The sequence below is a fragment of the Triticum aestivum genome, chromosome 5A (assembly GCF_018294505.1).
Source record: "Triticum aestivum cultivar Chinese Spring chromosome 5A, IWGSC CS RefSeq v2.1, whole genome shotgun sequence".
NCBI lineage: Eukaryota > Viridiplantae > Streptophyta > Magnoliopsida > Poales > Poaceae > Triticum > Triticum aestivum.
In genome coordinates, this window is record NC_057806.1 from 673,460,239 (window position 1) to 673,474,102 (window position 13,864).

Genomic DNA, 13,864 nt, shown 5'->3' on the forward strand with positions numbered 1-13,864 from the left:
TCAGAGATCGTACTTGCATGTATATGTACTAATGATCCCAAACTTTCTTAATGGCATCCCATGACCACATAGAGAATGCATGCATAATGGTTTCCATGTGGGGCAAAATTTTGAATGTTTTTAAGGTTTAGTGGGGGGGTTAAGGGTTATCAGGGTTTAGGGTTTTAGGGTTTTAGGGTTGACGGAACTATGTTTGTCTTATGGTGGACGTAGCACACACACCAGACATTGGTGGAGCGTTGGTCTACAATGGATTCCCTCCGGTAGCATCGATCCGGTCCGTTGACTGGCTCGGCCGACAAACTTCGTGCCACATAGAGCATGCATCCATCCACTGGACCGGATCGATGTTGGGTTGGTTTCATACAGGTGAGGAACCCAGCTAGTGCTTTAGGGGTGTTGACATGCTAGGCCGGAAATGCGCGTGTCAGAGATCGTACTTGCGTGTATAATCCCAAACTTTCTTCATGGCATCCCATGACCCCATAGAGAATGCATGCATATTGGTTTCCATGTGGGGAAATTTTTTGAATGTTTTTACGGTTTAGTGGGGGGGGTAGGGTTATCACTGTTTAGGGTTTTAGGGTTGATGGAACTATGTTTGTCTTATAGTGGACCTATCACACACACCGGACAGAGGTCGAGCGTTGGTCTACAATGGAATCCCTCCGGTAGCATCGATCTGGTCCGTCGACTGGCTCGGCCGACATACTTCGTGCCACATAGAGCATGCATCCATCCACTAAACCGGATCGATGTTGGGTTGGTTTACATGTACATGTACAGGGACCGGAAATGCGCGTGTCAGAGATCGTACTTGCGTGTACATGTACTAATGATCCCTAACTTTCTTCATGGCATGCCATGACCCCATAGAGAATTCATGCATAATGGTTTCCATGTGGGGCAAAATTTTGAATGTTTTATGGTTTCGTGTGTGTGGGGGGTGGGTGGGGGGTTAGGGTTATCAGGGTTTAGGGTTCAGGGTTTTTTGGTTTTTTGGGTTTAGGGTTTAGGGTTGGTTTACAATGGATTCCATCCGGTACCATCGATCCGGTCCATCCACTGGCTGGGCCGACAACCTTCATGCCACATTGTTCACATTGTCCAATTAACACTTTGTATAGATTTTTTGGGTAAAAAATGAACGAAATAATGCAACTAATCTGAACGTAACGTTTGGCATGTATCAAACCAAGTTGCCACTATTCCTAAAAAAAACCTAGCTAGCCACTAATTGCGCTAAACATATCTCGTAATTACCAACGAAAATGGGTTGACAATTATTTCTGGAAATTCTTGGAATGAATTTATTGCTCTACCATTTTTAGAGAAGAATAAGTTACAAATTTGCTAACATAACAAATTTGTTGTTCAAACAGAAACTGCCTCATCGTGTTGTGCCCCAAGACATGGCAGAATATGGTGCCATAACCATTGTTTTTCATCCTAACTCTTGATGATGCTGCTGTACCTGGGAAATCAAGGGATTTATCTATTTGTTTCCCATGTTCCAGATGTGCCTCTGGAGTTGTTACATCACAACGTAGTAAAATAATTTGTGTTCTTTATAAATCCTTGATGTAATGTGCTACTTTACAAATCATCATTATCACACTATTTTTGTTAGATCAACTATATTGATGTTCGTGGTACTATGTTATGTTCGGGCTACCATGTTATGTTCGAGCTATTTCCTCTTTGCTAAATTTTATTTTGGAAACAAGAAATCGGTTTTCAATTTTATTTGTCCTTTCCAATAGATTTCAAATGAGCTTTTCCTTGGTCTGGTCATACAAGGCATTAAGCACAAATGACATTGCTTATACAGAAGCTGACTGAAATAATTTGTTAACAACTTCTAATGAGTGATGATCAACAAGTAAACAAATCCCACAACAATTATTGAAAAATAAAATCCCGCGGCCATCAGATTTGCGTGCTTATTCAGATCGATCAACTGCCTTAAGTTCTTGTTCATCTTCTTCAATTCCACCTTGAGTTCCGCATCCGCCACCATCAGAGGAACATTGGCATGGCCCTTATTATCTACCGCCGATGGCAGATCTACCTCTAGGGTTGCCCCGTGCCTCAAATCAATGGGCAAATCAATTAAGCCATCCATTTGAAGCCTCTCAACGTATTCATCCAGCCACTCAAAATGCTTGCATGTTTTCAGCTTCTGAAAAAGGGAAGGGAAACCCTAAATCCCAATTCCGAGGAAATAAATATAAATCTGGGGTCAGAATTCATAGCAAAAAGACACAACAGAACATAGATTTAACCTTCCCCGCTTCTGGTTTGCTCTCGCATTTCACAAATTCCCGCCCATGGTTTTCATTCTTCTCCGATATGGTTGTCAAACGCTTCAGTGGCGCGATGTGTGGGCAGTCGGGGCATCTGGTCATCGGCAGTGAACCATACCGCGGCCATGATGACGGAGAGGCCGAACTGGACATGGACATCTCTCGTCTCTCACCGTCCGCCGGCGATGGCAGGCTTCATCGCCGGAGAAGAATAACAATTTGGTGGGGCAAGGGAAAGGGAGGCAATGGTGGGCGGCGGGTTGGCACGGGCACGACGATGGCTCGGGCTTCTGTGATATGTGGTTGGACCCGCGGTCAGTGCACATGTTTTGGAAGCCCCGAAAAGATCACGCTCGTTAAAAAAAACTTGCATCGAAGCGCATTACTTCAAAATAACTAATTAACCCTACAATCACGGATATATACCTTCCCATTATACCGCATATCTACCCTATCCTAACCACCCCCATCTACCTTGTTTCTCCTCACATAGCCATCGCCGGGATCGCGCCATCGCTTCTCAAGCGACCACGCCGACGCCGGATTAAAAAGGTCTCCTCCACGGCTCCTCCCATCTTCGATTGCAGTGCTGATTATTTTTTCCATTGATTCGACCAAGAAGTCATTTCCGAAGAGATTAGAAAATCCAGGTTTTGCCATAGTTGAGTAGTTCTGGTGTAATTGGAGTACAGGATGTCATGCAAGAGCTTTTTGATTGATAGTTTGTAGTAGTTGATCGTACGAACTGGTTCTGAATATTTTTTCACGGTCGTATTGTTTCGAATTAGTTGGATGAGGTTGTGGATACAGTTTTCATACTATGGGTATATGTGTTGCTGTAGGGACCATGGTCTCAGAGGCGCATAACAACCGTGCGGAGTACGACAAGTCTTTGCATGAAGCGCGCCGGGAGATCGACTTGAAGGTGCAAAAGGATCGCGATGAGGTAGATAAGAAACTGAAAAAAGAACGTTCATACGTGGACAGGATGATAAAGGAGGAGCGTGAGGAGTTTTCCCGTAAGATGGTGAAGATGCGCCTTGAGATTGAAGAAAAGTATAAGCGGGACTATGAGTACATGGAAAAAAAGTTTGTCCTTGGCTACAAGGAAATGCATCAAACGTTGCAGAAGGACCGGAAGCTTGTGGACAGTATTATACAGACAGAGCGAGTCAGGATGGATGCGTATGTGTTGCAGGCACGTGCGGATATGGACAGTAAGCTGCTACAGGAGCGGTCGGACATGGATTATAAGGCCATGCTGGAGAAGGTCCGCTTGGAAGGACATATGTTAGAAGACCGTGCGATCTCACGGCCACCCCGACAACATGTCTTCAATTATTCTCCCCCTGTAAGTATCTCGCACCGATTCTATATATTAAGGACCTACGTATTCTATGATACAAACATCTTCAATTTGTGGCAACCTTATGTCGGCGATTGTATGTAGGCTAAGCATCATGAGACGGCACAGTCGCCATTCACTCGAGACATTGCGATAGAGTCACCCGTTCAATGCCACATCAGTCCACCCCAACAACATATCGTCAATTCTCCCCTTGTAAGTACCTCGCAACGATGCATACCCAAGATATGGTATGACCTTTCAAAACTTGTGTGTAAACCCACTGTCGACGTTTCATACGCAGGATAAGAAACCTGTGATGGCAGAGTCCCCAGTCACACCACATGAAGGATACATTCCACATAACAAGGTGAGAAGGTTTGAGATGGCACAATCCCCAGTCACTCCACATGAAGGATACATTCCACAAAAGCAGGTAACAACGCCGCAATGTTGCTATGCACATAAAAAATTATGTTTGCCCCTTTACTCATTGAATGTATTAACTCTGATGTGAGATACTAGGTGCTGGTCATGGAATTTTTTGTTAGTAGGGATGATGAGATGTCACATGTCCCGAGAGCATACTTTGATGAACACCCGGCAGAAGTCAGAATTTTTGAACCCGCCAAAGTGACCTACGATCTCATTATGAGTGAAATGAGAGATACTTTTGGTTGCAAACTGGGAGCAGAACTGTACTACTTCTTACCCGGGTCTGCGTGGAAGCTGCCAGAAGGAATGTTCTTGATTGCAGGACCAGATGATGTACAAAAAATGCTTTCTGATCTGAATGGCAGCAAGACATGTCACCTGTACATTGTGTACAATAGAACTACGGGTTGTTTTCCCGAGGATGACATTGATTCAGAGGTTCAAATTTTACATGTTACATGCATCTAGTTTATGGCTACGTCTTTTTTGAGTTCTTCCTAATACAATTCCTATGGTTTTCTACAGGAAGTGAGAATCCAAGAAATGGAGGGTCTTGCTAGAGAGTTGGCAGAGAAAGACCAAGAACAACTTAAGTTGTATGGTTACATTGATGTTAAAGAGAAAAAGATTGAAGCACATGGGTCGTCGCCAAGCCCGACGCAATCTCCAACGACGCAACGCAAGAGGTCACTGGATTTTGGCAGTGCAGAAGACAATATGGAGTAGGCTCAATTGTTTTTCAACCAGTTTAAGCTTCAAACCAGGATTATTTTGTTGCAAACAAACATTTTTTTCTGTTTCACACTATGTTCGCAATTATGGTACAATTTATTCATGAGACAGTTCTTTGAACAACAATGCATGTGTTTTATGATCAATCATACAATTGTTTCTGAGTTGTTTGTGAGATGGCATTGCATCTAAAGAAGTTTCCATCTATAAAACTTGGCACGCAGTCGCATCGGAATCGCATATCACGCGAGAGGCGTGCGTCGCACGGGAGCACGTCGCACGGGAGCTTGTTTTCGGGTAGAAATCATAACATAGTTCGGATAGATAAAGTTCACGTCCGCCACCCGCGCATGCAAACCCACGTCCCCGCCATTCCCATGCATGCATGCCTCAGGCGCAGACAACGAGATGGCCCAACGGTCCATCCAGCGACCCAGCGGGTGAGGCTGGCGTGGGATGGCCCATCCGAATTAGGCCCAAGCGAGCGTTGCGCCGGGCACATCCCAGGGGTGCAGGGAGTTTAGTCCCACCTCGCGAGCGAGCGGAGCTAGCACCGGTTTATATAGCGGGTTGAGCTTTCCCTCTCAAGTTCCTTTCTAAAGCGGGCAGCACATTGCCTAACCATCTCCGTCCCTGCCCTGTGGGGCCTACTTGCTACCTGTTATCACAATCTGATGGGCCTCTGCATCCTGGCCCAATAAATGATTGGGTTACTAGTCATATGCAGGCCGTTGAATTGTGAACTTTAAGCGGCAAGTAGGCGGGCTTTTTTTGTCATATTTCATTTTTTGCATTTGTCACCATTATTTCCATTGCAGCCAGTCCATCATGCTGCATTTTGCACTACTAGGAAAAAGGCTATAGATGAAATGGACACTAATAGCGCACCTGTCATGTGGTGCGCCACTACTATATAGCAGTAGCATCACATCACAACCATAAGTGTTCTGCACCAGCATCATAACAATCACATAACTACATAACAAAAGCAAACTTGTTCATCATTACAAAAGCAAACTTGTTCAACATAACAAAAGCAAACTTGTTCATCATTACAAAAGCAAAGTTGTTCAACATAACAAAAGCAAACTTGTTCAACCACATAACTACAAACTGAGACACATAATACAACAAACAACTCAATATCCCCAGTAGTAGGGGTCATCCCAATGATCCTCCGCCTCTTGCCATTGCTTCAAACCTTCTTTGATGGTTTCGATTTTCTTCCATGCCTCGTAGGTGACGTACGCATCTTTCGCTGCGTACTCAATGAGGTTGTTTGGCAATGGGTTGTCCCCCCATAGTTTGTGGTCCAATTTCTTGTTGATCTTCTGCTTCATTTCCTTGTAGGATGGGTGGATGAGGCTGGCTGCAAACTCAGCCAAAGACTGCCACTTCTTTCCATTGTTTGGAACTCTCCATTTGCGCTGCATGTCGACGTACTTGTCGGGGTTGATCTCCAAACCAGACAACTTCAGCTTCTCCTTGTGACCTCCAATGGAGAAGCCAACAAAGGTGTACGGCTTCTTCTCCTGCAGGAGCGGGCGGAGTTCCTTGGGCCTGCATCAAATTAATCTAGTGCATCAAATTCATCTACTTCAAAAACTTCAGAAACTACTAATTAGACAGAAACTTCAGAACTAGTATTGCATCTACTTCAGAACTTCAGAACTAGTATTGCATCTACTTCAGAACTTCAGAACTGTTGCATCTACTTCAGAAACTTCAGAAACTTCAGAAACTACTAATTAGATAGAAACTTCAGAAACTTCAGAACTTCAGAACTAGTATTGCATCTACTTCAGAACTTCAGAACTATTGCATCTACTTTAGAAACTTCAGAAACTACTAATTAGACAGAAACTTCAGAACTTTAGAAACTTCAGAACTGGATGTTTTTACCATTTGGTTGCCGCGGTGATGTGGTATACCAGGACGAGATCCTCCACGCATAAATGCAGAACTGCAGCCATTTGCGGAGGTTCGTCTTCCCTGGTATACTCGACATCAACGCCGATCGACCGAGAAAGCATGCCGCCGAGCCTCCTCCTCATGTCGCGGATCCTCTTGTCGGCTTCGTCTGGATTGCTGGTGCATACGACATCCAGCTTCTCCTTTAGGTGGATATCAACCATGAGCGGCACGGTGTAGTCTTGCTTCTGCCCGGGGACCAGAACATCGTCGTCGACCACTAGCGGCTCCTTGCCAGACGCCTCACCACGGTGATGCTTGGCAGACAGAGGGGAGTTGCTCCACGATGCCTCCTCCATTCTCTTGGCAGACGGAGGGGAGTTGCTCCACGATTCCTCCTCCATTGCCCTCCTGGCCAGCGATGGTGGAGGCAGAGGGGAGTTGCTTGATGGCGGAGGCAGAGGGAGAGAGGGAGGAAGATGGAGCGGCAATGGAATAGGAGGGGGGTTACCTGCGTCGTGGTCGTGGGGAGTTGCCAGTGGAGGGGAGACATGGGGAGTTGCCAGTGGAGGGGAGACGTGGGGAGTTTCCTCGAAAACTCAAACGTCCTGCCCTTTGGCCCTCGAAAACTCTGGAGGGGAGACATGGGCCCTTTGGTTTCTCCTGTTTCTGAAACAAAACAAAAAAAAAATAACAGCCATATTTTGCTCTAAAATTAATGATCACTGCAATCATATTAGGAGATCAAAAATGGCACCAAAACAGTCACTGCAGCCATCCAAAATGGCACCAAAACAGCACCAAAACAACATCAGCCAAAACAATATCGAGTGGCGCACCAGTAGTGCGCCATTAGAAGGCAAAATCGGTGCGCCACTAGCATGCCTTTTCCTAGTAGTGTAGGCAAGAACAAGCTAGAGTTGTACACACCCTGATTTAATGCTGCATTTTCCAAGTTTTTGTATTTTTTTAATTTTTTTGAATTTATAATGCCCTCTAGACTGACTACTGAAAACACCGGTCTATGCCTCAAGGGGGCATTGTAAAATATTTTTTTTCAAAATTTTCTTTCATAGACATGTTTGGCACATGTGGGTCACCATGTACAAGAAAATTTGGGTGATTTGGAGGTGGTGGAAAAATTCACCTTTTTTCAAAAACTGGCTTAAGTTAGACAAATGGTCCCTCCGGAATGCGGGCATTTTTTCGACCACCTCCAAATCACCTCAATTTTGGCACACATAATCTCTTCCACAAACAAAACTAGGTTTCCAAGTTTTTGTATTTTTTTAAATTTTTTTGAATTTATAATGCCCTCTATACTGACTGCTAAAAACATCAGTCTATGCCTCAAGGGGGCATTGTAAAATAATATTTTTCAAAATTTTCTTTCATAGACATGTTTGGCACATGTGGGTCACCATGTACAAGATAATTTGGGACCTGCATGCAAGTCGGGACCTGCATCAGGTCGGGACCTGCATGCAAGAGTCGGGGACCTGCATGTGAATAGTGATTCATCAAGGCCTTGACAGCTACTGGCACAGCGGCTGCCGCCCGATTTGCATGCAGCGAAGATGAACGTGCATGGAGGTTTCTCAAAGATTTCCAAGCACACACCAGTGGGCCCCGCTTATTTAAAAAACACGTCAGTCATTATTGCTCTGTAAATGAAGAATATGCATGACAACCATAGTAAGGGTGACGAATCATATTCATCCTATAATGAGGACCAACGCTTGCTAAAATCACCTCGATGAAGGTATTTAAGCAGGTAAAGGAGCTGGTCGAGGGGCGAGGTGGGACTATTTTTAGTTAGACGAGAACAACGCGCGAGATCGTACGCGACGTGGGCCGTCCGGAGCTGCAACCTCGGATGGGCCGGTGTTTGGGTCGACGTAGGAAAACGGCATGCCATGCATGCATGGCGTCGGTAGTCTCGCTTAAACGATGGACACGCACCGAGCTAGCCATGCAGACCGTGGGATCGCGCGGGAGATCCGTCTGGCGGCCGTGTGTGCGTGCAGAAATACATCACAATAATTATTCTACTCGACAATAACAAGTGCTCCATGCTAGCCCTTATTCCTGTTCGAAATACATCATCATTCTTAAAGTTGGACATCAAATGATACACACAGAAAATGGAAACGAAAGATGTCGAACTAATACAGTAACATGGCAGTACAACCGCACTTCACTAAATTACTGTCACGATGAAATAGAATGTAAAGACCACGTCACACAAAGCTGAATGGCACACGACTTTCTCTGGCTCATCGTCGGTTCATGCTGTATGTAGATATCACAGTTCAGCCTCGAGATCCTACACAGAAGAATACAATAAATCACATGGACATCAATTATGAGTAAAACACATGCAAAAAATAAATATGAACATATTTCGTACCTCTAGCAATTTAGCGCATTTACGTCGATTGTGACCTGGTTTCTTGCAATAGCCACAGATATTCTGTGATCTTGACTTCTTTGTCTTTGCCTGCAGCCTTTTCTTCGGTGCACCTCGTCCTGGCACATGCACGGGATCCAGAACCTTATCAACTTTCTCCGAGTGCGGCATCAACGGGCCAAACCTAATGCTGTTATGCTGAGCATTAGTTGACTCCTTGCTGTCAGCTTGTTCAAAACTTGATTGCTTGCCATGATGTTGTGCTTGCAAAAGCATCTTTAGACGGTGATAGTCCTCATCAGAGTGGCATGCCTTGAAACTTGCGGCGTGACTACAATTCCGCAACTCGCGGTACCTCTGCAGGCTTACCGAATAGTCATACATCTGGTTTTTTCTGGTAGGTGCGTATGCACATTTTGCATTCATAGTCCACCTAGTGGGAACGCAACAACCGGGCAGAATTGTTTGTTTTAAAATCCCCAATATGTAAAAAATGTGGGAACATGGTGTGCCTGCGCATTCCAGCTTACGGCAAGAACAACTCACCCTGTGCAAAAGACCTCCTTGCTCTTCAATGCGCACTCCAAACTTTTTATCCATTCTTTCCTGCTTGGACACAACATAAGTGGAATCTTCTGATCCATCTAGTATCTCTCTGATCTGACATTTGCTGACAGCATCTATGCTCCATAAGACCATCTTAAAGACACTAGGTGTGAAAACTGTTGCGGCGTGTTTCTCAAGCGACGAAGCATTTTCCTCTGTAAATGGAACGGACTGCAAGGCTTCGACGTCATGGAGAGCTTCGTTAATCCGTCGCGACGCAAGGCAACGCTCATAGTGCTCTAGCATTTCAAACAACGACATCTTACCCTCAAGATGCGTATGTAGCACAGAGTTCAAGCTCTCACTCCTCTGATTGCTGCTCAATCCTAGGAAACAACGCCCCTCAATATACGGAGCACACCACAACTTTCTCATCTGATACATCTGATGCAGCCAAGACTCCTCACTGGTTACTTTATTCTATTGTAAGAATTGTATCCATTTTATCTCATGCTCTTCAATGGAAGAAGTATCATAAATGAAAGATCTGAATTCCTCCTTTACGTCGTCATCATGCAGATGGCGTACAATGTTCTGCTGAATGTGCCATATACATAGTCTATGGTTTGAGTCTGGCCAGACCACCCTTATTGCTCTCTGCATTGCAAGGTCCCCATCTGTGATCACAGATATCGGATGCTTCTGTGCCATGCAATCAGAAAAGGTCCGCAACATCCACTCGTATGTCTGGCTTATTTCATGAGAAATTATACCACAGCCAAAAATAACAGTGCTGCGGTGGTGACTCAACCCGACAAACGGCGCGAATGGAAGATTGTATTTGTTGGTTCTGTATGTGCTATCGAAAACAATGACTTCTCCGAAAGCCTCGTAGTCAAGTCGCGATTGACTATCAGCCCAGAACAGTCCCTTCAGATGGCCATGCTCGTCTACCAAGTACTTGAAGAAAAAATCCACATCTCGCTCTCGCCTCGCCATCATGTGCATGATCACCGTATTAGCATCACCGGCACTGATTGTCTCCTGCTTATTAGCATGGCAGAAATTATAAATGTCCCTTTTTATGCATCCAACCTTATCAAATCCACCGTATTGAAAGCACAAAATATCCATAATACGGTATTTGCGGATCCCACATTTTTCCATGTCCGCAATGTCCGCTTTCTGCTCATCGCTAATTCGTCTGTGCGAACGCAGCAGACAAGAAAGATCCCGTGGGGCTAGAGGATGGCTGTGCTCATCGATGAAATCCTTGACAAACCACCGACCGGTTTCCTCCTGTCTCGTAATGACCAATTTAGCATTACACCCAACACGAGTTAAACTTCGTGGCCTCCTCTTTCTATCTTCCATCTTTCTTTTCATGTGCTTCTCTTCGCGAAACCCTTGACGACTACACACAATTTTCCTTAAAATTATGTATTTGTTGGATCCATCCCACTCAACGTAGCTTTTCCTCACACTAAAACCTTTTTCAAGAGCATATTTGTTGTAGAATTCATAGCCTTCAGCCTCACTATCAAACATCTTGCTGACAACATTTAGATACTCGAACATACTCTCATCACTTGCATACGCCATGTCTTCCTGCATATGACATGTGAGGGAAACCAATCATCAACATCTTTCTGTTTATCAATGTTGCAGGTGTAAAATAGCTCATAGGCAAAGACAAGTGCATGGAAAAGACTTTGCTCGTTTGACATGTGAGGGAAACCAATCATCAACGTCCAACAAGTAGTATCTCATCTTCCTTTAAACTATATTTCATGCACTATGCAAACCTAAAGTGATGATGACTTTAATAAACTAAATTAAGTGAACTATGGAACCAGTATCTCATCTTCCTTTAGTATATCTCATCTCAAACGTCAAGTAAGTCACTTTTTTTCTGCGGTACCAAAGGAAGTAAGCAATGCCCTCAACATCTTACTTAAACAAACATGATGCGATTAGCTCAAGAGAAACTATGCCACGATGAAGCTTTCCATTCGTTGTTCTAGTCCGTACCCGGATCTTGTGGGGTTGAGGTTGTACTGCATGCACGGTGGAGGGGCGCAACGGCCAAGAGAACGAGCAGAACGCCAAGCCGAATTCATACCTTAAGGATGGTACGCGCGAAGAGATGGGATCGCCCGCCGCGGTCGCCGCCGATTCAGCCGGCGCAGATCCGGCCTTCTTCTTCTTCGGTGACGGCGTGGGGGGCTGGGGTTGGTTGGGTGGAGGACGAGGACGATGAATTTATTCCTCTCGCTGGGCAGGTCGAGGACGGAGAAGGTCAGGAGCGGCGAGCGGCGACGAATAGATCGGAGGAGGATTCTGAACTGGATCGAGTAGACATGGATCTGGTCGTCAGGTGATCGGTTCAAGAAAAGATATTTCCCCCTGGACCATTATGCCCTTATCGCAATTAACATATTAAATTTAATCAATTAAAATTCCCCGCAAGATCTGACGGCTAATAAAAATCAGACGTGATCAGACATGTAAGTACTGCTAAGTACTCCGAGTACTAACCCAACCACCGTAAAACAGCTCAAACAGTAAAAATAGCACATGGATTTTGATGTGTTACTATCTTCTATACCGGTCTCTTTTGTCTATCTCAAATTAATCTAGCATAGAACCATAGGTGGAAAGATGGATGGAGGAAGCTCGAAGAATCTAAGACTAAGGTTAGGCTGTCGATCAAGGGCACCATTGTGACTATTTCTATCATGGTAAGTCACCTGACCATCACATAAAAATGCACCTACTTGTTATTTATGTTAGCTAGCTTGACTATTAATTTAGTAATTCTATACTAACTAGGACTTGTGCTCTTTTAGGCGGGCTATCTATGGTATGAATATATCTATAAGCTAGACAAAATTACGTACAACAAGTACCATCCCTACACGTCATGGATTCCTATCACGTAAGTATAAAAACAAGATGGTAGCATAACCAATATATATGACATGCAGTTGACACAGTACCTTATATTTCTTGCAGCGTGTATATTTGTCTGCGCAATTGCACCCAACAGTTGAGGGGCGCCTCTCTAGCTCTTTTCACGTGAGCATCTAAGTCTGCAGCACCCTTGCATCAGGCATTTGCCGCCCTTCCCTATTCCTTTGCTTTCTGCATTACTAAGACAGATTTTATTTGACAGTTGGCTTGGCAAGATCACGCTCGAGACTTTCATTTCTCAGTTCCACATCTGGCTCAGGTTGGAACTGAGTTGTTGATTTCAGCATATGTTAATCCTTTTTTAAGTGCTGAATGAATCCACATTTAGTCCACTGACGAGTATCCTCTAATATGTTGAAAGTTTAAGTTGATGGCTCCAGGATATGTTGACATTCTCCCACTTCATGTTTATTGTGCTCTCTCCTTTAGTTATATGTGGTCGGTTTCACTTTAACAGGTCTAGCGTACCAAATGGGCAGCCCAAATGGCTTCTATCTTTCATACCTGATTACCCAATGCTTAACTTCATGCTTACTACATCAATCTATATTTTTGTAAGTTTGTCAATCTCATGTGCACTTCATAAAACAGAATCATAAAATGCACTAATTTCGCATGTTTAAAATTGCAGCTATCATACCGAGTATTTGAGCTGACAAAAGTACTGAAGGGAGCCTTTATTCCCAATAGAGACAACAATCGCATGTGTCAAAATTTTATTTTTGGGATTGTCATTTCTTTATGTTTGTATTGTTGCTCACTTATTCTTCTGAAAATTCCAGTTCTATAGGTAAAGTTACAAATATGTTGTACAATAGTTTTCATATATGAGCTCCATCCCTCCATATCTAAGCATTTTTTAACCTATTTGTCCATGTGTTTCTAGATGAATACTTCCACTTCTCTAAGTTCCGTTTGCATAGGGATTGGAGGTAAATGCATCAGTGGTTTCTGAAACATACTGCGTCGATTGCTCCAGACTATTTTAGCTACATTTGATGCATGTGGCAAGTGGACTGGGCAAACATCCAATCCTCCACTAGAGGGAGCTAGTCTTACTTTCCACATTACAATATCACTACGTCTTCATTTCTGTTCAATAATATTACTGATAAGATTTCTACCGATTGTTTATTTTAAAACTTAATCCGTCATGTCAAAAGGAGAATTAAATTTCTAACAAGTATGATATATATTTGTTCATTC

At 44.0% G+C, this 13,864-nt stretch overlaps 1 pseudogene; it reads left to right on the forward strand.

Annotated features, from left to right (window-relative positions):
* Positions 1-13,448, forward strand: part of LOC123101779 (protein REDUCED WALL ACETYLATION 3-like) — a 34,441-nt pseudogene extending 20,993 nt beyond the window's left edge.
* The last annotated feature ends 416 nt before the right edge of the window (positions 13,449-13,864 follow it).